The following is a 26018-nucleotide window of genomic DNA, read 5'->3' as shown; positions in this document are numbered from 1 at the left end:
TTCTAGCCCCTGTGTATAACATGCCACCAAGTAAGGAAAACTGGAGCCCAGTTTTCTTCATGTGGGTAGAGAAGGTGTCTTGTGAAAGACGTTTCTGTGCTCTTCCACGGGAAGAGAAAGTGTCAAGGGGAATGAAGGTGTTCTTGACACCTGGTTGTCCTGACACTTCTGTGGAACTGAATAGCTTTCATTCTGTTTTATCACAGAAAGGACAGGTCAGTGTCTCCTCCGTTCATGGCCCCTATGTTCCCATGAGTAGTGTGCAGCAGTTTTCTCCTGAAAAGAGGAAGTGTCCTGTTGTCACTGCCTGCAGAGCATACGAGCCAGGCGGGAATCAGCTTCTGCTCCCTGTGTCTGCTTTTCCTACCCTTGAGCACTCTGCATGTTCTCCCCTCCGTGCACCAGGATTTCCAGAGGTGTATGTCTTAATCTTTTAATTTGTAACTTTTATTTTGTTCAGAAAGTACACTTGTTACTCATTTGTACTGACTTCACAGACATAATCAGCCTGTGGTCGGTTATAATCCTAGTACAGATGAAACCTGGGCAGGGTGAGAAGCAGCTGTGGATGTTCTTTGAAAGACACTGCAGGGACCGTGGGTGTTGTACACTTGGCCAAGTTCCAAGGAGAAGGAAAGAGAGGGGAAGGAGCTGCATCTGATGGTCATGAAAGGAGGCTGTCTCGTAAGCATTTAATTTTATGACTTAAAACATGGCTGATGGGAAAATTCTCAAGGAAGACTGTTTCTACACACCAGAATATTTATTGCCTTATTTATCAGGATGTATTTTTGATCCTGGAGTCAGGTTTTACGTAAATACTGTTATAAGATTATTGTTATTGCTAGTTGAATATTCTAGAGTAAATTCTTCCTTTTCCTTGTAAGGCTATGCCTATAAATACTAATTTATGTGAGAAAGAATATTATATACCATATTTCAATCTACACATTTACAGAATGTATCCTGATACTTTCATTTCCCTTAAATGAGATATTATTATTGGGTGATGCCTGACCACCAGGTATGGGGGACAACTGATTGAGGGTTCAGCAGAGGATGAAAGAATAATATACAAAGAACAAAGAATAAACAGTGGTAGTTTATTACTGGGGAGTGCAATTGATCTTAGCTCTCTCCTGGCTGAGACCATGGTCTCTTGATTGGTCAGTATTTATGATTATACAACATAGCAGAGGGTGCAAAGGCAGATGCAGGGAATAGCAGAACTAATGTACTAAGGCGCCAAGCTTGGAAAGGGGAGGAACGGTGTACACTTGTGAAAGACAGGTCATAGCTAACAAGCCACCTGTGTTACCTTTGGCTCACGTTTGCTCTCAGAGAATGGCTGCACAGAGTCATAATTCCTCAGCTTCATTGTCATCTTGCTATTAGAGACATCACAGTCTCATCAAACATTGAGATCTCAATTTTGACCATTGGCATAGAGAAGTCTGTCTCCATTCACCAACTGAAGGCTCATTTAGCAAGTCACACATAGGCCTTGGAATGACTCATAATTTTAATCAGTAGCTGAATTATAAACCAATTCAGTAATATCTTAATGCTTGCTCAGTGTGGTTTCAAGATGGTCTCCTGCATCTGATACTTGAAAACAGTTTGCTATATCACATAGGAGATAGCTAATATATATTAGAAATTGTCTCTTATGCTTTGTATGAAATTTTGTAATGAGTTAATTTAATCTCTAAATATTTCAAAATGCCAATAGAGCGTAACATCTTGGGAGCTTTTTCAGGGTGTACTAATGGAGTTTTCCTGGAGAATGTCTTAGTCTGTTAGTGCCATTATATCAAGTTTCAAGGGCTTGCTAATATATAAAGGTCAGAAAGTTACCATTTTGCTTTAGGAGAGGCTGGGAAGGCCAAGATCAAGGTGTGAGGATATTTGGTGTCTGGAGGGCACTTGGTCTCTGCTTCCAAGACTGTGCCTTGAATGCTTCTTCCTGCAGAAGGATGAACTCTGTTTCCTCTTGTAGCAGAAGGGGTGATAGAGCAATAAAGGCTAGCCAGAACCTTTCAGCTCTTTTACAGTAGCATCAGTCCATTCATGCGGCCAGATCCCAGACAGCCTACCCGCTACCTCAGGGTCCCACCTTTTAATATTGTTGCCTTGGGGACGAAGTTTCAAATTGAATTTTGGAGGAGACAGACCTTCTCACCACAGTTGTCTCCTTTTCTTGTAAACATAACTAGATATGAACATGAATGCCATGGGCTTTGCATGTAAAGATGTTTGCTTAATCTTTCTTACAAATGACTGAGAGCTCAAGTACTCTGCAAATGCCACCTCAGTCCTTGACTCAGTCATGCAATTATGTTTACTGTGATAATGTGTAATATATATATGTATGTAATTCTCAGACATCTATAGCTACTTTTATCCTGTGTATTTAATTTTATGCTAAAATATACTTATTTTTAAAACATTTTGATGATTATTTTTAAAATGTTTATCTTAATCTTCCCAGTGTGGTTTTCCCCTGATAACTACAATCTTTTGGTTCAGTGCTAAAGAATATCTCATAAATGATGCTAACAGGTAGCAGACATCATTCATCTGTCACTAGCCTGCAGTGTCCAAGGAAATTCCATGACTTAGAACTTTCAGAGCTAATAATGTAGAGACAGGAAAACTCTAGGAAGTATGTATAGTCTGAAAAACTCTCAAGATATGATTATTTATATATATTCAATTTGGAAAATTTAACGCTCGAAATTCATTTTAACTTTTTAAAAAGTGATATTCTATTAGTGGTAGAAACTATACTAAAGAGAACCATTGTGTTTTTTTGGACCAGGGATAGAACTCAGGATCTTGCGTTTTCGAGGCAGGCAGCAGAACCACTGAGCTAAATCCCCGACAAGAGAACCATTATTAAAGAAGCCTCAAAAGCCTATGTATATATGCACCCTGCAATGCTTTTATGACCATTTAATATCCAAAAATTATATCATGATTGAATACATTACACATTAATCTAACAATTACAAAGAATGTTATTTACATAGCCAACTGTAGGACAAAATATAGAGATAAAAGTAATTAATGCTTGCTTTATCTCTTTCTGGTTGTGATAGGTATTTTGCTTGAAAATAGAGCGACTAATGTGTTGAATTAAAATAAATAACTGTGAAACTGTTTTCATATTCATAGCTATTATAAAAATAAACAAATATCATAGGATATTTGAAATTTAATGAACTGTCAAACACTTCCGCTAGTGAAATCACTTATTAGCCCAATTGCATATTCAAAGCCCCATCATATAAATGAAATAGGTTTTTAAAAATTTTACCTCATCAAAAATGAATCATATAGTTAACTGATTGCGTGTCATACTTTATGCTACTGTTGAGTAAGATAACACCCTAGTTGTGTTAGTTACTTTTCTCTGGTTGCTGATTCAAAAATACCCAATACCCAAAGTTAGAGGGGAAGGGGTTTATTTGGCTTGTAGTTCCTAGAGGTGTCAGTTCATAATTGGCTGGCTGGAAGGCAGGGATGGCAAACAGGCCTGGCAGAGGAGAAACCGCATGGCGCACACAAGGCAGCAAAGGCAACAAGATCCTTCACGGCATGTTTCTGCCTCTTTTTTCCCATCCAGACCACTGGGATTAGGGCAGTGCCAAACCACTCACTGACATGTAGGGTTTAGTAGCCACACGCCCTTAACCCCAGCATCACACATTCCAGATTCAGCTACCTCTGACCAAATGAGGCTTTGGGGCAACCTTCAGACCCAAACCGTAACACTAGTTTATGACGGACTGTCCCGTAGCCAATTGACTGGATCACAGCCCTACTTCTACTTTACATTTTGGCTTCCTTTCCTTTTTGTTCCATTTTTTTCTAATTTATTTTATCCTCTTGTTTGATGACTCATTATAAGCCACTTCAAATACACTTTATTATGTGGTTGAATGATTTTTTTGAAATAAATGACACTTTGAAAAAATGGTTGATTTTTCTTAGAAGAAGGACTGGACTCCTGAGAACGAGAGCTATGCCATCAGTAAAGTCCCCTTTGTCTTCAGGCTTTCTTCTGAACTTTGCTGCTGCTGCTGACTCCTGATGAAAGCCAGTTCTCCTCAGAGGACGATAAAACCTCTGTTGTCTTTCATCGGCGGTGTTTCTTTCAGCACCTCTTCCTGTAATCATCTGGCCTCTCCATATTTCTCATCCTCAGACTCTGAGTCATTTGTTCATTCCTTCAATATTTTAATGCTCGACTCATAATCATTCTTCCCCAAATGACCCCATCCCAGGAACACATTATAATATACATTATATAGCATGCATATCATAATATCCAGAAGCATAACGAAATACGTAATATCTTAGTAATATGGGATCGTGTGCCCTCATGAGGTAGGGATTTCTGTGTCCATATTCTCCAGAAGACAGACCCAGCATGCCAAGTTCCAGGGATGTACACGGTCTACATCTCACTCATTCATCCGGTGAAGATGTGCTAGTCTAGACCAGCAGTGGAGTTATTAGCCCGCAATTCTGTCATATTCTACTCATCATCAATAGATTATGTGTTTTGCCACAGAATGAATAGAAAAACCTATCTGTTGATGCAGACATATAAATGAGAGGTTTTGAAATCATTCATGTGATGTTTTTTGAATGCTGTGCCATGACCTTCATAACTGGATCATTTAACAGCGCAAGTTTCAGGCTAAAACCAGTTCGTAGTCACTGAACCAGTGTGCCCTGTGATAGCCTAGGTTTCAGCTGTTTTGTACCATGTGCTTGACCAACCACAGACCTTTTTAATGAGATCACCGTCCACATCTGTGTAGTTCACTTACACCACTTAATTTAATAGATATAGCAACCTATCATATTATTTATTTTATTAAATTTAAAAGAAAGCTTTCTGAAAAAGGTCATATGCAATATAATTAGCACCTAACAAGTTAAATAGGATATCTCCTAAAAAATTTAATCTGTCATTTGATGAATATTATCCTGCTTCTCCACCATTTTTCTTTTTAATTACAACAACATGAATACTGTATATTTGCTAACATAAGTATGCATTTTTATAGACTTTTATAAATTTCAATTCCCATTTTTTTAAATGTCTGGAATTATCAAGGAAATCATTGAGAGAATTTGCATGCTAAGTATTCTATCTCACTTGCATTTATCAAATTTTAAGCCAGTAACTACAAACCAGAAAGAAATTAATCACAGTTGTTTTCAACAATCTACATAGATTAGGTAGTATGAGAAAATTTAATGAAGAAGACATTTTGGCTTTTATGTATAAAACAGTTTTCATTTTCCAACTTAAATGAGGGAGACAAATCTATTGAATATTAAGCACTAGGCAAAGCATAGTTATCTCATGTCACAGGCAGTCCTCATAAGTATCACTGCAACTCTATATTGAGTAAAAGGCTTAAAGATTCAAATTCAGTTCAACAAAACAATTTAGTAACCGAGGCATCAGTCACATTTTTTATTTCTATGTAGGAAAATATTCTCTTTTTTATGTTTGGGGCTCACTATTTGTACACATTTGTGGAGTGGAGCGTGATAACTCAATGCAGTGAAGATTCAAATCTTAATCTCCATGATCCCACAGATTTCTTCTAAGCACTCTACCACTGTGCAGAATAAAATTGACCTTATCATTCAGTAAAGTCAGTCAGATTTTGAGGAGATCAACAATTGACAAAATGAATGCCCTTGACTTCAGTATGCAAAATGGGGATTTGCACGTTATACATAGTTTTGAGTGATACATTGGTAAATTTGCCATCGTAATAAAAATCTGAAAATCAGATCAAAGTGGAGAAAAAGCAGCCATAAGTGTGCGCCTTCTCCTAGGAAGTGTGTTTTACAACAGCAAACCCAAAGTACTTCCGTTGGAGAGGCTAACAGGCCTGTTAAGAGAAAGTTCCTTCCCTCTCTCCATTTGCCCTAGGTGTTACCCATCCGTCCACTCAGTGTGCACTTCGTCCTGCAGGCTGCTGGCAGCTTTTTTGGGGATGGCTTGACAGGTGGATTCTAGCCATTGTGGCCCTCTGCCTCCCCTGGAATATCACCAAGGGCTCAGAAAAGTCCTTTCTTTGACTGTTTGCAGATGAAATATTCTCTACTTTCAGATAAACAGTCAGTTTTGATAAAATGACAATATCTCTCAGGTTCACTAGTAGAATTCCTTTATGAAGTTTATTTGTGCTTTATAAAGCCATGCCCCTTGGATTTGTGCAGATGTTTCAACTTGAATATTCATTAAAAAGTACATTTGTGGAGCAAAGATTGTCATTTGTTTCACACTTCTTCCATGTAGCAAGCAGCATCTATAACTTGTATGGTTACGTATAATTTTAAAGTTTAAACTAGATTAGCTCTGAAATGAGATCCAAATAAGTATCACTCCAGTGCCATCCTAACCTAGCCCACACTTCACTTATTCATGCATTTTAATAGCTTTTATCACTTTGTCCTGTGTGGTGCTAGTTATCAAACCCAGGGCCTCATTCATATTGGACAAGTTCTGTATCACTGGGCTACCTCCCGAGCCCAGGCGTTTATCAGTTTTAAATGAAAACAAATTAACCTCAGGACTGAGTCAGTATATGCATTTTATATTGAGCTTGATGGGCAAGTAACTGAAATGGCATGTCACAAAATGGTTGAATTAAAAAAGCAATGATAAGGGTAAATGGCTTAATCAAAACTTTTGATGTATTAATAGATTGAAGTGCACAGTTCATTAACTATAATTCACAGGGAACTATTAAGTACATATTTCATAGTTCCATTAATAAATAGTGCACGGACTTAAGGCTCATCTCAAAAACCCAGTTCTGTAGTCTAAGCACAGTAAACTTGAATATTTGATATTGTGTATTAATCAAGTATATCAAGTAGGAATATGCAATGTTTTTAGAAAAGTGACATATTAAAATATATTTGTGTATGTATAAAGGGAAGTTCTTAGTAATTTGGAACCATAATCACTACACTAATCAGTTTATTAGATTTTCAGAAGTGCACCAATAAAAACAAAGGTCTATGTTAATACCAGGATTAGAGCTTTCAAAGGGCAGCTGAAAATACTCCGGAGCTGCCCTGGGATATGCTATCATTGATTTTATAAAGGCCAGAGAAAATCAACTAAAATCAGCCTAGAGTAGGGTTCAAACAAAACCAATTAAGCATTTACAATGAAGACTAATTAGTGCTAATTAGTGATAATTGCCTTGGATGAAAGAAAAAAAACCTGAATAAAATTTTGTTTTCAAAGGCATGGACTGTCCTGAATTTGATCCCCGGTACAAAAAACAAAAACAAAAAAGGCATGGAATTGAAAATAAGCAAATTGTCAAATTGATTTACTATCATTATTATTATAATTATTTTGTTTGTTTTCTGAGGCAGGGTCCCACTGTGCAGTTCAGGCTGACCTTGAACTCACTATGTTCCCCAGGCTGCCTCCAACTCACATCCGCCTCCTGCCGAAACCTCCTGAGTGCTGGGATTATAGGCATGTGGTGCCACCATGTCTGGGCCCAAGTTGAACTTCAAAGTACCTAGAATTGGCCTAATTGGAACAAGAGCATGAATTGTAATAGTGAAAGCATCACCTTTACAAATGGGGAAGAGAAGAAAGGGCGATTAGCTGCCAAGGTCAGATAACAGCACAACTTGCTTGTGTATCTGATTGCGAGGCAACTCATTGCTGTGAGGTGGACCCAGCCTTAGGCAGAGCTGGAGCCCGCCCTCCTTTCTGCTGCTCCACCATAGGAAGAGTCAAGATACCACCGTAGCTGGATGCTTCGGGCTTCTGTTTCCCAACCTATCACTCAGGCACCAGAGTTCCAGCTTCCTAAAAGATTTATGTACTTCTTTAAACTGAACTAGTAGAGTCCTGCTGAGTCTATGCAAAAGAAGATAACTGACCTTTGTTGAAAATAATTTTAAAAAATATTCTTCCAGCGTTACTCAAGGATCTAGATAAAAATGCATATCTGAGCATATGATGGGAAACGTTTGCATTTGGAAACAAATGCCTGCTTTATGTCAGCAGGGGCTGCCCGTGTAAATGTGTCCACAATCCACTTCTCAGAACAGGGATTTGTCTACATTTTGCAAAAGAATAAGTTGTTCCTCAGGGATGGTAAGATTTGGAGACCTAGCGAGTAGCAGAGCTGGAGTTCATGCCAGAATCCATGCCGGAATCCATGCGCCTGTCAGTCATGCGCCTGTCACTCGGAGTGACTCAGAGATCCCTCTGCAGGGATCTTTGCCTTTTCTGTTACTGGTTTTCAAATTCCTGGGAGAGTGCCTGCCACACAGTAGGTTTTCAATAAGCAACTGGTTTTCATTACATTTATTGGTACATTTTACATATATAATACGATGACATTCATCATTGGGTGCTTGTACCTGCATGTGATGTGTCTTGGTTCTTATTTTTTCCCCATTTCCCTGCCCTCCCTTCAACCCCTCCACCCCTCCCTATTTACAAAGACTTTGTTTCCATTTTTTCCTTTTCTCATTTTTTTTCCTTTCCCCTACTCCTCCCACTTCCTCCTCCCCTATAGACTTTTACTTCCTGTTTCATATTATCTATTATACATTTTGATTCTTATTTGCACTCTTAGTTTCTCACACTAGAGAAACTATTCAGTATTTACACATGTGTATCCTGTTTATTTCACTTAAGACTATGGCCTCAATGTGCATCCATTTAGCTATAAATTATTCTAGTTTATCATTCTTTATGGCTGAGTAGTACTCCATTTTAGAAAAACACCCACATCTTCTTTATCCAGTCTCCAGTTGATGGGCAATTGGGCTGTTTTCAAGTTTTAGCTATTACAAATGGTGCTGCTATGAACATGGGTGAACATATATCACTGTGGTATGATTCCTTTAATTCTTTTGGGAAGATAACCAGCAGGGGAATAGCTGGGTCAAATGGGACCTCCAGCCCTAGTTCTTTGAGATATCTCCATACTGATTTCCACAGTGGTTGCACCAGTCTACACTCCCACCAACAATGGAGAAGGGTTCCTTTCTCCCCACATCCCCGCCAGCATTTGTTATTGATTGATTTCTTTATAGCAGCCACTCTTTCTGGGGTGAGGTGGAATCTCAGTGTTGTTTTCATCTGCATCTCTTGAATGACCAGTGATGTTAAACATTTTTTCATGTTTATTTGCTGCTTTTACTTCTTTGTCTGAGAAATGTCTGTTCATTTCAGATGCCCATTTTTGAATTGAGTCTTTAAATTTGGGTGGTCTGATTTTTTTCCAGTTCTTTATATATTCTAGGTAGTAGTTCTTTGAAGAATAGCTGGTAAAAACTTTTTCCCACATTGTAGGTTGTCTCTTAGCAGTGTTGGTGATTTCTCTTGCAGTGCAGAAGCCTTTTAATAAGATGAGATCCCAGTTGTTGATTCTTTCTGCTAGTTCCCATGCTCCTGAGGTTTTGTTCATAAAGTCTTTTCCTACAACAGTGTCTTTAAGAGTTCTACCTAACCTCTGTTCGAGCTGATTCAGCGTTTCTGTTTTCATATTTAGATCTTTGATCCACTTTGATTTTAGTTTAGTGCATGGTAATAGATAACGGGCCTAGTTTTAATCTGTGGCAGTTTGAAATCCAGTTTTTCCAGCACCATTTATTAAAGAGGTTATCTTTCCTCCAGTGAGGGTGGTTGGTTTCTTTGTCAAAGATGAGGTAGCTGAGTGTGTCTGGAGTTGTTTCTGCATCTTCTAATCTGTTCCACTGATCCTTGGGTCTATTTCTTTGCCAGTAACATGCCGTTTTTATCACAGTAGCTTTGTAGTATAGCTTCAGCTTGGGGATTGTGATAACCCCTGTCATGTCTCTGTTGCCTAGAATTGCTTTTGCTATTCTAGGTCTCTTCTGGTTCCAAATGAATTTTTGGATTGTTTTTTCAAGTTCTGTGAAATATACTTTTGGGATTTCAATCGGGATTGCATTGAATCTATATAGCAGTTTTGGAAGTATGGCCATTTTCACTACGTTTGTTCTTCCTACCCAGGAACAAGGGATGTCTTACCATTTTCTTTTATTCTCTTCAATCTCTTTTTTCAGAGTGCTGTAGTTTTCAGTGTAGAGGTCTTTTGCTTCCTTTGTTAGATTGATTCCTAGATATTTCATTTTTTTGGATATAAGTTATTGTGAGAGGAATTGTTTCCCTAATTTCTCTCTCAGTGAGCCTGTTATTTGTGTACAAGAAGGCTATTGATTTTTGAGTGTTGACCTTGTATCCAGATACTTTACTGAATCTGTCAATTAAGTCTAGAAGGTTTTTAGCAGAGTTTTTTGGATTCAGTGAGCAACTGTTGAATAAAAGAAGGGCTGGTGTGGAGCAGAGCCGGCTCTCATTAGTGGCTGTGGCTTGGGTGATTCCATGGAAGTAATTAGAACAGTATACTCATCCCTTCCGACTTCAAGCGTCTGTCAGTCTACTCTAACTCCGAGGGTTCTTGCTCTGTTTCCTTTGCATTTCCTTGCTTCATCTTCCATCTCTAAGCCTGGGAAGAAAAAGCCCAGAAGGCAGGATCCAGTCTTTGCTGCTTTAACCTTCATAGCACACAAATGAGGATGAGAGTTGTGCATACAGCAGTGCTTTGCAGGATCAGTCAGGCTATAATAATCGACAGAAAGTCCATTCGAAGCAATAACACTGCATTTGCAGTGTATTTGTAGCCTACACTCACTCTTCACTCAGAACGATGTACTGCCTCTCAAGATCTACAAAGTAGATTTTCTCCCTTTGTGAAGAAATGAGGACAGCAGTGTGAGGAGCAAAGCCCCATAATATAATCACTCATTATCTAAGATATCCAAGTGTAAGGAAGAGGGTCTGCTCACTCATAGTCAGGGTGAGCTCTTCTCTAAAATGGCATAAAAAACAAACATTGATCTTACAGCCAGAAACCTCTCCTGTGTTTGAAAGTTTTCTTGTCACAGCATATTTGGATTATTCTCAAATAACGATGCTGTTGTTAGAGTGGAGTAAAAGAACCTGTGTGGGGGTGGTGCAGGCGGCCTCACTGGTCATTGAAGACAAAGATGTAGCACTAGTGGTCAGGGGTTTGTGTCTGTTTCATTTACAGCTGTACCCTAGTGTCTAGAACAGTGCCTTATACATCTATGATGACCATTAAGCACTTCTGAACTGGAATTGCATATAGAAATAATACTATTGAGGGTAATGGTAATAATATAGTACCTCAGAAAGGAAGTGCTAGCAGTATAATTTCCTGAAATAGGAGAAGTGCTGGAGCATTTAAAAATATTTTCTCCCAAAGGGCAAGAAAAGTATAAATTTAGCTCAGGAGAGCAAAAAGGTTACTGGAAATATTAAGGGTTCTCTCAGAAAAATGGATTTGGAATTCAGGAACACAAGTGGGTTTGGAGAGGTTCCTTTATGGAACCTTAAACTTGAAGTACAACAATAAGCAATGTATTGTATTTTTAAGAGCTTAAGTTCAATACAAATCAGGAACCAATTATCTCTGCTGTTCCACATTGTTTTGCCACTAAGACAATATGTAAGGAAAATTAAATAATTTTTTTCCATTAAGTTTGTTGGTATATTTTAGGTATAAAATACAGTTGCATTCATCATTGGGATCTTGTACCTTTACATGAGTATCTTGGTTCTTATTTTTTCCCGATTCCCCGTCCTTCCTTCACCCCCTCCACCCTTCCCTATTTACAAAGACTTTGTTTCCATTTTTTCCCTTTTCTCATATTTTTTCTTTTCCTTGTTTCCTTTCCCCTACCCCTCCCACTTCCCCTACTCCTTTAGACCTTTTCTTCTATTACACAATATCAGTTATACATAGGAAAATTAAATAATTGGTAGCAATACTGGGGAAGAAAAGGAAACATGTTTCCTTTTTCTGATAATTACATATAAGCATACTTAAATCTTAAAAAAAGAAGCTTAGCTGTCTGTAAATATTTATTAGAATAACAGTAACTTGTTATAAATAGGATTGAAAAAATAATAGTATTTGCCAAAAGTTATAATGAACCTAAAAGTGTATTTAGTGAGAAATATCCTCAGCCTCTCTGAAAAACAGAATGGAAACTTATTAGAAGGCATCCAGAGGTAGACACATCAATAGTGTAGATCCTAAAACCCTCACTGGTCTCATGTTATATATACATTTGATTAAATTGCAATAATAAGAGTTGCAAATATATTAAATTACAATGAGAATTCAGAAGATGAAATATTTGAAAGTAGTCCATACAATTTTCTAACTGCCTCAACAGCCAAAATCCAAATCTAATAGTTGAAAATAGTTCTCTCTCTCTCTCTCTCTCTCTCTCTCTCTCTCTCTCTCTCTCCCTCTCTCCCTCTCTCCTATTCCATAGCTCACTGTGCTGGCTCCTTTTATTTTCTTATTTGACTTTTTTATTATTTTTATTTTAATTTCTAAGCATGAGCTTATCAACACTCTTTCTATGCCAGCCACTTGTTTTGTATTCTTACTACACCGAGCTCATACCCAGTTTTGAATGAGAGAACCGAGGCAATGAGAGGTTCAGTAAATCAGCGGTACAACTAGTACTTGGCAACTCAAGTTATCTGGGTGAAGAGCAAACTGCATGCTTGTTTGACTCTCTCTGATATTAATATATCAAATAGAAAGGCTGTATAATGTAAGTTAACTAGCCAAAGGGTGATGATATAGATTACTAATATAATTCCAACTAATATTTATATATCCAGTGTACTCTATTAATTTTCATTGTATTCTATTTTATTTAATGTAACAAAAATAAAGAGCATGGGTCTGAAAGTCAGAAGAGCTGAGATTCCATCCCTAGCTGGGGTGCTGACAAGTTTTGTGACCTTGCAAAGTCACTAACTCCTTGACCCTCATATCAGGTCTATAAAGCAATGGGAGGCCAATGAGACTGTCCCTTAATGCCATGTACTTTTACAGTCCTGTGGTTCTCTGATGGGAGATAGATTGTGAAGCCCGTCTTGCTCCAAAGCCAGTGCTTTCAATTTTCTGTACAAGTTGATGTTTTCTGGGTTTTTTTAAGAAATGTCTATTTATAACATACAGTGAATTGCTGCTCTTCACTCCACCTGTCTCATCCTCAGAGGTGAAGGGTGTTTGACGGGATTAAAAACTTGCCGCTTTTCACTGTGACTGTGTGATACAAACTCAGCTTTGAGTCACTTGAGCAGTGATCACAGGTTCTTGTTTATAACAAGCAAGTTCGTTTGGACTTAAACTTGTAATCTTATTTTTAGCACAAGAGACTATTAAAATAATAATGCTGTAACCATGTGAAATAAGAACAGTTTTAATTTAAGAGATTATTACAGTAAAATGAGAAACCTAAAATCAAATGAGGTGTAAAATACTGAAGGTAATGGTTTTGATTCTCTGTCGAAACTTCCTGGCTCTCCTTTAAAAGATAACCTTTGGAGTATTTAATTTAAAATTACAACCCTTCCTTCTGCTGGATCTATTTTAATTTTTCTTCATGTTTATGGTTTTGGCAGTTAAGTAATAGGTTTAAATCCAATTGAGTGTGACCCTTCTTTAGCAATTGACTATTATGATTGCCTTTTAAAAATGGCTTTTTCTGTGTTGCTTGGCTCTGTTACATGGCAATTCAGCCACATAAAGACTATAAAATTAAATTGGCTCACTCATATATGGCTTATCTGCCGGGTGCAGTTGAGTAGATAAAATGTTTAAAATTTTTTTTTCACATATGGTGTTAGTTCAGAAGATTTGTCCCATTATATTTGAAATTCTGCATTGTTGGTTACAAAGATATGTTCATTTATATGTTTTCTACAGTTACAATGTTTATTTGCCACCAATAGTTATTATTTATTAAGTGTCAATGTAGATAAAGCTTTTATGTTGTAAAAAGTAGGCATTATATACTTTATATTTTAAAATAATTATGTAGAGAACATATTATATACCTGAAATTGGCACATTTTAGATTCAATATATAAATGTATTTTAAATAATTCTGTTATAAATAATTCTGTTATAAATTAGCTCCTTCCTATATTAAATACTGTCAAATTTAATAAGTTAGACTTGTAACTCTTTAGATATGTGTCATTTTTTGTTTGTTTTATTTTATTTTATTTATTTTTAAGAGTAGGAAAAACTTACTGAGAGAAAGAAAGCCTCTGCCTAAGAGAGACAGAAGGGGGACCGGAAAGTGGGTTGCCACTCACCCCACTTTTCAAAGATGTTTTATACAACAAAGCCACGTGGTGAGGCGGGTACAAAGTGGGACAAAACTAGAAGACCCATGGAAATTTACAAGGTGGGCATGAGGTGGGGCAAAACCACGACCAACCAATAAGATTACAAGTACAGTCACCCAGGTAATAGTGATTAAATGGGGGTCAAATGGGGGGGCAAGTCACATACAAGGATTTTCAGTAAGGGTGGGTCAGGGATACTTCCTGGAGAGGCCGGGTTAAGACCTTGGCTCCCCACCCCCCCATTGATACCTACTTAGAATATCAATCACTGCTATTCATCCTAATGGGTGTGGTGGTTTCTCTCCTTTTACTGTGCTGGCCTTCAGTGACTGTGTCTTCACTGTCCTCCATGTTGTCTCCTTGTGGGCTGGTCCTGTCTAACTGCCTACAACCTATCTAATTAACTTACCTACCCACAGTATTACTCCCCTTTGAAGAAGTACGCCTAACTGCTGTGAGGGGGGAAAGGGCGAAGGCCGTTCTGGCTACTTCTGGCTGAAGAGGGTCATAGTTGTGATCAGCAGTCAGAGTTACTCTACAGAGTCTATGTAAAGGCCCTCGACAGCACCAGCCATTATCATCTTGGTAGCTGTATAGCTTTGAATCTGGAGGAGACAAAGCCAAAGAAACAGTTAATACATGGGCCAAATTATAAGTTCAGCAGGATTGCTATGAATGTAGCCAACATGGGTCTTCACCAGCAGAAACTAGTAATAGCCTCCCATAAAGAGGATAAGGAGAAGGTCCCAGGGGTCTTCAGAATCCAACACAGAAATCATACTATATAGTTTCGCATCTTATGAGCTGTTTACAAATTCAATCTGGTGAATCCGGGCAAAAGAAGTCTGGCACATTACTGGTTCCACTTGTATGACTGCTTGGAGTTTGGCAGCCTCTAGGCAAGAATAAACAAAACTTTTAGGAAATTGGAGCATAATCTAAGCATGAGCACACTAGAATGGAAGGGCAGGTTGGGGAGAAAGTCACACTTAGAAATTTAAATAGTGATTATAACCTGCTGACTATTAGATTCTTTTATGGATAAAAAGGTCATCTATAAGTCTGATACTTTGTCATAAGTCTCTCTAGTTTCAACTGTAAGAAGATAAGAGACAATTTGAAGAACAAATTTCACTAAGATATATAAAACTCTAGCTGAGCTCTTATAGATTTTACCATAGTTTTTTTTTCTAATGATCCATAATCATGGTCAGCTACTGGTAGAGCTGGAAACTGCCAGAAGGGGTCAGTGACTGGAGCCCCTTTATATATCTACCTTTATTACTATGGCATTATTTTATACCTCTTTTGGTTATTCTTTTCTGCTGGGTGTTTAAGACCAAGTTACAGTGAGACCTGTGTCAATCAGTATGAACCTCTTGCTGTCTATTATGGTCAGTTAAGTCTCCTCAGGCATTATTTTGGAACCATGCATAGAGCCTCTCAGCTCCTCTGTCAGTGTCAGCCATCACGATGGGTCATGCATGGCCTTGCTTGACCATGTTGCTTTCAGTGAAAGCGTGGGAGACTTTTCCCTCTTTGTGACCCTCCTTTGGCACATGGTACATTTGTCCTCTGGTGCCCAGCAGTCTTCCTGCTCAGGAGGTTGAGTGACTTACCAAAGATGTAGGATCCTGTAGGAAAGGTTCCTTTGTGTCCTGGATCTTTGTTGACCTTGAGGGGCCAGGGCCAAAATATTGGATGTCCTCTTAGCCCAGTTACCTTTCTACTTGTGGTCTCCAAACATTAGTTGTTGAACAGCCAGAAGAGAAGATCAGTGACATAAGTATTTTAGTAGGAGCAGTGAGCTTAACTGTTGTAATAGTTAAGACATCAAGCACTTTTGAAGTATAAAGCATATGTAGAGGGCTGGTATTTTTTACCAACCATGGTTGTTTTAGTAGTTGAATCCTTGTAGAATGTTAACAGACAACAGTTGTATATTATAGAGAAAGTTAAGGTCAAGAGCCACATATAGTATTTTAGCATGACAATCATGATGACGTTGTCTTTGTAACACTTACATGTCTATCTTAGTATGGAATAGTCTTTCAGTCAAACACCTTCATCTGATCACAAGACTTTAAATAACATAAAGAAAACTCTTATTTGTTATCCTTTAGTAGGATGCCATCTAAAGAGAACATACATATTGGCCTATAAATGTATCTTAGGAGTCCATAATGTCTAGCCTCTAATTTTAGTGTGACATTGTTTCAACTGTTTGGTGACTGAGCATGCCTAAGTGTGGTAACACATATAGCATACATCACATAAGTTTTTAAGATAACTATTATTTGACTGCTTTTCTCATGCTGTCTTGACATCTACCTCTTATCACAAGTAGCGGGAGTGTAAGAGAAAGGCAGATCTGAGTCAAAGCTCATTACCATAAACAGTATCCTAGGAGACCTGTACACCCAGAAGGCGTGAATGATATTTAGTACACCATGAAATAACAGTGAATATCAGTTACATGAAACCCCTTGTCATTTAATTTCATTTTGTACCAAGAACTTTTTAAATAAAACCTTATTATTTTTCACCGAAAACTTAGCCCACGACCAATGTATACCAATCACAATGATATGTTTAGCAATGTATTTCCCACAAGGAAATTATTGGTGTCCCCTTTGTGAACAAAGGCTATAATAAATTTTTCCAGGGAGCCGCACCTTTATTTACCAAGGAGAGTCCTGTCCTGTAGTTTCCTAAGCCCAAAAGTCTTTAGTGATCTTAACAAATTTTTAGATGACCTCTGAGAGCCAGATCATAACAATTAACACATTATTTTTGACCAATGAAAGATTCCTGAGTCATTATATATAGATATCAATATGTACTGTATTTGTAAAACCTTTTGACATTATTTGGATCATCTGGCAACCTGGGGGCACCATGTCTTTAATGACATTTATCGATAAGCCAACTTGAGTTACAGGCAAACATCTTAAAAAACCCAAAATGCCAAAAGGAAAAAGCTCAAACATAGCAGCTGTACATGTTGTAACAAATTGAGCAAACAGACACACACACACACACACACACACACACATAAGACAAATTGTTTGTGAACCAGAGTGCACTCAGAGGTATTTGGCCAAGTTGAATTATACTAACTTATAATTTTTAAGTTTATAACTATAAATAAGATTAGTCAGAACTTTGTAGATCAATTAACAGAGGCCTCTTGTAATAAGAATAAAAAAATAAATAAAACTCTACACCCGTGAAAGCAAAGACCATTTTAGGATGAGCCCTAAACTGATGGTTTATCTGACTGGAATACCCAGCTATACAGGCTTCTCATGGTTGCTTTGATAACCATAGTTGTTCGATGGCCACATGTAATTGTTCCCTCTAAAGGGACAGACTGTTAAAGGTAATTTTAACTATCTCCAGTGGGGTCCGCTCAGGCCAGATTTGCATGTAGGAGAGACTAGGTGACCCTCTTTGGAGCTAAGTATGAATTCCAAGCAGTGAGGGAAGAAGGCCTGCTAAGGCTCCAACCTGCTGTGCTGCAGATGTCTACCTATGACAGTTTCTCCCATTTTGAAAAGAAACAAAGGGAAAGATGGTATCCCTGTTTATCCCTCTTGTTCTGTGCCCAATCTAAGGTGTCCCTTAGACTTTATCTCGTCCGGTGCCAGTGGCGGCTGACTAGAGGTGCACAGAAGTGGCCAGAGCCAGGTTAGCTGTTCTTACCATTCTCTAATTTTGCCTGAGGCCTGAAAGACAGATAAATCTGAACTAAAACTTTTACATTTATCTTTTGAGAGTTTCAGGACTAAACCCAGACCAGTTTTCTCTATGGCCTAGAGATAAATGAAGGTCAGCTTTACTCTGGAAGGATTCCAGGGAGGGGAAACTCACCATTCTGGGCTTACCCTTTTAATGAATTACTCTGAATCTATAATATCTAATTTATGATTGAAATACCCTACAGGCTGTTGGGCAGCTCCCTGATGTTGTAGAAACTCTCCCAGAGCCACGTCTCACCTCTTATTAACATACAAACTGAAAGGGTGTCCTGTAGTTAGGCACTTAGAAGTGCTTGTTTGAGCTTCTAGAGTGTGGTCCGGGAATGAGGTCCCCAGGTGTCTGTCTCTTGGGCTTTTCTATAAGCTAATAGAGGGGGTCACACAATCTCACTATATCCTGCTATCTGAAGGCCACAAAAGCCTGTAATTTCCAGGAATCTCCTTAGCTGTTTTAGAGTCTTGGGTTATGGAAAGGAAAGAACTGGTTTAATTCTTTCTTCCCCCAGTCTTTGGGTTCCCTTAGATATAATAAGGCCTAAATATTTTACCTCAAGGCTGCAAAGTTGTGCCTTAGATCTAGAAATATTATAACCCCTGTCTGTTAGAAAAATTCAGCAGAGCAGATATCTTGGCTAGAAAGCTTTTCTGAGGGGCCTCATAGCTGCATCCCATCTACATATTGCAAGACTGTGACTTGGAAAAACTGTAGTATTTTCTTTTATCGTATCAGGATGTAGGTCTGTCCTATTTTTCCTGATAAATAGTTGAAAATTTAAATTAACTGAAGGGGTTAGTTCTCATGTATCTTTACACCTTCATGAGTACATGCCTGAAAATGTCTTCTATTTAATCTTGTATCTGATTGGCAGGCCAGTGGGGGTCTTGTATAGGAACTGCTTGTTTCCCAGTAGGAACCAGCTGTTCCCCTGGCTGCCTGTCTTTTGAGCTTCAAAAATTAAGATAATATTTGTCTCTACATGTAGTAGCAGATTTTAATACTACTTGTCTTTCATTAGGAGTCAATATTTGATTTAAGAGCAACACTAAATCGTTTTAATCTAGTCCGTAGGTCTGAGTAAGTTCTCTAAAGACCTCAATGTACATATCAGGGTATTCTGAAAACTTTTTTAGGTCTCATTTAATGTCTTAGATCACTGAGAGAAAAAGACACATGAACACAGGTAGTCTCATATTTGCCATTTATTTCCTGCAAGGGATATTGTCTTTGAGGGACCTCAACAACTTAGCTAGGAATGGATATAGCCTCAGGGAGATTAGAGCTGGCCTGGAAACTCCACCCTCAGCTCCTGGTGGTTAGGGTGAGCAGTAGCCTTAGGCTTAGAGGTACTGAATGCCTTGAGGTGAGGTGTCTCATTTTTCTATGGCCCACATTTACATTTGAACACAAGCAAGAATTACTTCCTAAGGTAAAGAAAATCTCAACATAAGATTATTTTGACCATGTTCTCTCTTTTGCAGTGTAATTCTAATTGTGAGATAGCATCATAATACTTTTCTCTGTGTACTTGGCTTTAGGAGGTAGGCACACCACATGCAGGTGTAGAGAAATGCTAAATTGCTCCTTAATATATTCCAAAGGAGTAAAAGGTTCAGATATAGAGTCCCAATTTGAAACAAGAGAAACAAATATGGCGTCCCATAAGTCTGTGCTTGATTCCTGTACCCCCCAGGGCATCTCCCAAGGTGTATAGCACTCCAAGGTAGGTAGCTAACATCTGGAGAGAGAACCAGAAAATAAAACTGGACTGGACCATCTACCTTTAACCAGCGCGCGATCTTATCTTCCTCAGGGAACTCATATCCTTACTCCAGTAGGTACTCTCAAAGCGTAAGTTACAATTGACTTTAGCCATAACAGTCATGTTTAGAGAAGGAAGTATTGCTAGCAAACCAAGAGATTTAAACCACTGCTTTCTAGTTCCTTGAAAGAGAGGGGAATAGGTCAACAGTCAAATTTAGGGCACTTTTCCTGTTAAAGAGATCACCTCCAGAGATGGTAAGTCAGAGATTCGGCCCTGGGCCGTAGGGCAGAGAAAGCTCTGAGACATTTCTGTTGCTATCCAGTCATTTAGGCAACTTTTATTAGCAGCAATACAAGGCTACTCCTTTAAGGTCCATTTTAAATTCACTAAGTATTTGAAATTCATAGGTCCTCATAGTGGCCACAATCTACATAGTAAAGGCACCTTTATCAAGTTCCTAAGCGCATGCATGAAGACTGACCAGAGAAAGACTGACCAAAATAGTCCCATGTTCCACTTAGCATGTAAAAACACAAATGCAAGTTACTAATTGTTATTTTCCCTAGTGTAAGACAAAACAGTTGTTGTGAGTTGCCTTAGCCTGACTTTCTGCAAGGAGGAGTGGTCTGACTACTAGAGATTTTCAAATGAACTCCCAACAAGTTGGAGAAAAATTTTAAGTGGAGTTTTTAACTCACTAGCCAAGAGAAAAAGCCCAAATAAAGCTCAATCATCCAATAAAGTTAAACATCCAAAAATCACCATATAACACTCTATAAGTCCACAGTCAAAGTTGCAAAGCCCATAACCTATCAGAAAAGGCATTTTTCTCCCCCACAAACATAAATGATGAAGACAATGCCTAGGGGGAGAAAAGGTTCAGGTATTTTTGCTCTATCAAGGATTTGTTTTGTACATTTGTCTAGAGGTCTGTCTTATTAGTAGTAGAGAAAGGAGTCCAAACCTGTAGCTCAGATCTTAATGGAGTCTTCAGAAAGGGCTCTGAGGGCATTGTTTCAGATCACTCTGAGACAGGGGATATCTGATGATCACTGACAGAGTTCCCCTTTCACCTCACTGAGGCGTCCAGATAGGGACAAGATGTGGAGATGTTCTGCGGATTACCCGGACAGGCTGTCTGGAGCTAGTTTCTTCTGAGGGACCTTTGGGTGTCCACTGGAGAGTAGCCCTGGCCATGACCCCTCAGTTGTCACCTCAGTTTCTGCTAGTTCCACACAATGAGAGATCTGTCTCCAAAAGGAACCCAGTTGCCTATCTGGTCAACATTCCACCCGCCATTGGTGTCATGGGAGTGGGGATTCACCAGAGGACAACTGGAGAAACCTGTCCCCTGCTTTGAGAGTGGCAGCTGCCCTATAGGCAGTTACTAGCTGGCACAGTAACCACTGTTTGGCTTTCTGTAAGGGACAGAGAAAAGCCTGAACTGCCTTTATCTGAGACCATTTCATAAGAGGCCCATTTTACAACATTTATAAGCAACTCAGTCCAGTGCAACACATACAAAACAAGAATAAAACGTAATTTCAACAAAAGACCATGCATAAGAAAAACAAGAAATTTGCAAACATTTAAAACACAACTTAAAATTAAGGCACTTTTGAGACAAAAGCCAAAACGAAGGCCAGAATGTATGAAACAGAAACCAGAATCTGAAACAAATGTCCAGAGCCTGAGAAATGAAAAGTTACAGTCTATGAAGCAAAAAGACCAAAGTTAGGACCTAGGAAAGCAAACTCTTACCTCCGACCAGCAGTCTCGGTGGAAGACCTCCAAAATGATATAGGGGAAGGAGATGTAACTGCAAACATACTAGATACTGAAACGTGAGTTCGTGTTCTCTAAAATCGAAGAATGAATTCTAGGAACAATGGAGGTTAAGAGTAGGAAAAATTTATTGGGAGAAAGAAAGCTTCTGCCTAAGAGAGACAGAAAGGGGCTGGAAAGTGGATTGCCCCATTTTTTGTTTGTTTTAAACACTACATTCTTCCTAGAGTGAGTCCCAAACACTGGAGGAAGTAAACAGAGCAGATATATAAATAGAGACATCCATTGTCCAACACTGCTCTCTACTGGCAAAGAAGCAAGTTGTAGAACAACCTGTTTAGCCTTTCAAGTGATAAAAAGTTTAACTAACATTCGAAATGAAGGTGGAGTCTCACATTTTCATATGTTTTTGTAAAATGCGTATGACGGGTATAATGGAATACAAAGAAAGAATAGAAGAAATGAATATAGACAGTCATTTATGGAGATTAGTTGAAGAGAGGTCTATCATTTTGATTAAAAATTCGTTGTGAGAATTTGGAAAACTTTTAATCAACTGTTCATATCCGAATGAAACTTAACTTAGGAGGTTTACAAGGTGACTATTCTGTGTATAATGCTAAATTTGATGGTGTTTTTGTGCTTTTAATCACGACATATTGCAGGCTGTAGCGTGCCTACTTTGGGTGCAGCTTCCCAGGCAATATATGGGGCAGAGAGATGCTTGCATACAGTGCTTGTTTGGAAGACATAATTAGATCTGTAGCTTCAAATATCTGTCCTGTGTGTATCCAAGTCTTTATCAGTGATTTTAAGAAGACATTTTATTGTTTTTACACTCTCAGGAAAATATATGCCACTTTGTCTGCCTTTCTACCTAGACTAAAAATACACAGTACATTTTAGGTCAATAACTGATTTCATCTTCTGTTTCCTAGTTTAATATTCTAAATGTACTTTGTATGTTTTATATCTTTATTTTCTACCCCTGTTGCTTAGTAATCCTAGTCAATATTTTAACCTTAGCCATTTTAGTAGCTAGTAGCCAAAGTTCAAAATACCTATAGATACACATATACTATAAATGTACATGGGTATGCACAATAATGCACGATAAATGGATAACACTAGTAATTGAAGAGATTTGGTTTGTTTTCACAAGTTTGACTCATACCATCCTAGGCTGGATGCATTGGCACTTCCGTTTTACCGTCCCACCAGCAGTGGCGCCCTGTAATTTTATCTGCTAGATCTGGCAACTCTACTCAGTGGTGTTGCTGATCTCACTTTCCCAGCCCTCTGGCTGTCTCCCTGAACTCTGATCTCATTCTTTTGCAGCAGGAATCTCTTTGGTCTCCCATGACACATGGAAGCATCCTGGGGAACCTAGATCCTGGCCCTCTTCTCCATGTCTCTGCCTTCTGTGCGGTCTCCTGGGGCCTCTCCCTAATCCTCAAGGTGTACCCTGAATTCTTCTCCCAGCCCAGATGTGCAGACACGGTTTTTGGGTCTGCACCTTTATTCACCACACCAGAGGCATTTTAAGCCCAACATGCTTGAGTGCATGTTTCATTTCTTCCTTTCTTTAAGTTTTTATTGAAATGTTACATTCCTACATTCCTGACGCATGAGTTTGGAATATTACCCATACTCTGTCCAGCCTGTCTTGTTCTTTTTATTTGTGTGTGTATGTGTTCTTTGCTTATGCCATCTAAGATATAGCACATCTGTCTATGGTCTAGGCACAAACATAGACATAGGTACAGACACGCACACTCACAAACACACAAGTGTATATTTGTTAGCAATAAAATCTATAAGGAATATTTTTCCATAGCACATACATTTCTTTTTGGAATAAGTGAATATGTGCCAAGTTGATGCTAGCATTTGGTGATTTAACTTTTATTTATCACAGAAGTCTCTGTCCATTTAAAAAAGTATCTCTTTAGGAATTACAATAAAAAACCCAACAAAACAAAACAGAAAGCCCAAACCATCCCCAGATCTTTATCCACGTCTCATTGAACCAAATCCTTTTACTTTCCTACTTTTCTTTTCGCGTTTTGCTCTGCTTCTGAATAAACTCCCCCACTGCTGTGCTTTCCGTGTCCTGTTTGTAGTGGTGATCGACACCCCCTGCCATGTCCTCCCTGGTACATGGCTTCCACTTATCCTTCTGTTTTATTTTACTTCTGTTTTGTTTTGTGGTACTGAGACCCAGGGCTTGGGAGGGCAAAATTCTGGGCCAAGGTACAGATCAGTATGATTTTTTTCTGTATAGACTATAAACTTGACTCAAAAGTTGAAGTCATTTTTCCTCCACTGTTGCTGACATGAAGACATTTGTGGAGATTCATACTTGTGATCCTGGGGGAGTTTGTGTTTCTCTAGCATTTCAAATGATCTTTAATCTCCTCATCTCCTCTTATTCATCTCTAGTGATGAGCCCACCTGCGTGTCTTTCTGTGTGTTTTACTCATGACAACGCTGTCTTAACTTTGATTCTGGAGAAGTGATGACTTTCTTCCTTTGGGTTTTTCTGTTCTCTCTTTCTCGAACTCTATGTGGTTTGATGCTGAATTTCCTGGGAATATGATTCTCACATTTAAACACATATGAGAATCACTTGGAGGAAATACTGACACCAGTTGCAGGGCCCCAACTCTAGAATTTCTGATTTGATAAAATTTGTATTTATAACAGTTTCACAGATAATGCTGATGTTACCAGTATAGCTACAGAGTTTTTAAAAATAATGGTCCTAGACCAATTCTTAAATTGCTCTATTTTGTATCTTTTTAAAAAAGTACCTGAATTTTGCACTTTCTGTTCCTTTTGTCTGGGCTGCCAGCCCCTAAGTGTCTAGCTGGATCATGACCTTTCTGGCTGGCTTACATTTTACCTTCTTACTGGGGTCTCCTGTGGTCATCCTATCCAATATGGAGCCACAGATAGAAATGACACATGGATCCTGTTCTGTCTCTAGACTACTTCTAAAATGCTATTCAATTATTATACATGTTTGTTTTTACTGTTTATCTTCCCCCTTAGGGTGTAAGTTCCAAAAGAACAGAAGATTTGCTTTATCTTGTTCTCTGCTGTCAACTTGTGACTCCTACAGTGACCATTGCTGTCTTATGTGAAACACTGCTGTCAGCCTAGGTTGTATTATTTTCTTCTTGGGCCACTTTCCCTAGGGAGGTATTATCCTACCTGAAGACTTATAAGACTGGCATCTGATATCCCGGGACTCAGGCCAGTAAAGGGCTTGGGGAGTCTCGCAACAGAGCACGTGGACTAAGTGGAAGCTCAGTGTCTTTCTTTCAGATGGATGTCTCACTCCTGCTCTCTACCATGCCTAGCATTTTGTAGTCCGCAGCTCCCCTGGCCTCGTGCAGTTTACTGCTCTTTTCATGGGATAGGAGGGATCAATTCCCCATTGGTGGGATCATTTAGTTTTCTTTTTTTCATCATTACACCACCAAGTGGGAAAAGATGAAAATCACAGTCTTATGTCTAACCGGTCTTGTTCATACAAGCCTTTCAATAACACGGCAGAGCATTTTGGTTATTTGACAGTTTGTATAGTAGACAGTGTGTTTCCGGAGTATGAAGCATTTAAACACGAAAGTAGTATCTAACGTCAGTTCTTTCCAGAATTACACCCCAAGGCAAGATTTAGGTGCACATAAGTCATTAAGGGAGCACTCCTCAATGAAAATAGTAAAGGAATAGGAAAAAGCAGAACAGGCAAAGGGAAAAAATGAAGGAGGGATATGCCTGAGATGCAGCAGGCTCAGTCTGAGAGCAGGGCAGCTCTGCATCCTGACCTTACACTTACAGTTATCCATCTCCAAGCAAAGGAGGGAGGCTTTTTCCTGCTCACTGATTCAGTTGTGGGCTGAGGAACATGGAGATAAGGGGATGGGACATGTGTGTGTGTGTATGCATGTGCGCAGAACTCTCTGCTTCAGTACTGGAAAGGTGCAGTGATTAGTCACAAGGAAGCCTGTGAGCCTTGAGTGTGAGCCTTCACCAGCACAGCCTGCAGGAGCTGGAGTTGAGTGTGAGAGCTGAACAAATGGATCCCTGGAGCTGAGCCTGACCACATCTACTAAATCTTCATGTCTTCCCCAAACAAACACTGAATAAAGGAACAGCGATTCCTCAAACTATAAAACACTTTCCAGTGTATACTTTTTTCCCTCTTTTTTCATCTCTTATTGCAGTCACTCTTTAGAATTATTTCACAGGGAGAGAAGATCAGTGTTCTTATACTTATTATTCAGTGGTCATATAATACAGAGATTAAGTGGCTTTCTGACATCTTCAAATTCTAAGTCACCACCAGTTCATTCTGGTGGTGATACATCGTGTTGAAGAGTTTTATAAATATTTTATGTAATCATGGAA

The 26018-nt window shown here is 38.7% G+C and overlaps 1 protein-coding gene and 1 long non-coding RNA gene across 41 annotated transcripts in view; one reads left to right on the top strand and one right to left on the bottom strand.

The window, feature by feature from the left end:
• Nucleotides 1-21825, bottom strand: part of LOC147828516 (uncharacterized) — a 37003-nt gene extending 15178 nt beyond the window's left edge. For both annotated transcript variants that reach the window (XR_015450647.1, XR_015450648.1), the window contains exon 1: nucleotides 21579-21825. This is a non-coding gene — a long non-coding RNA (uncharacterized LOC147828516). The remainder of the gene's footprint in view (nucleotides 1-21578) is intronic.
• The window catches only part of Gulp1 (GULP PTB domain containing engulfment adaptor 1), a 271287-nt gene that overhangs the window by 189132 nt on the left and 56137 nt on the right, over nucleotides 1-26018 (top strand). The gene's annotated exons all lie outside the window — the stretch shown is intronic.

The sequence above is a fragment of the Heterocephalus glaber genome, unplaced genomic scaffold (genome assembly GCF_053883595.1).
Source record: "Heterocephalus glaber isolate CG9 unplaced genomic scaffold, H.glaber_assembly_v1.0 deba00001058, whole genome shotgun sequence".
Classification (NCBI taxonomy): Eukaryota; Metazoa; Chordata; class Mammalia; order Rodentia; family Bathyergidae; genus Heterocephalus; species Heterocephalus glaber.
This window is presented reverse-complemented; position numbering and strand designations above follow the sequence as displayed.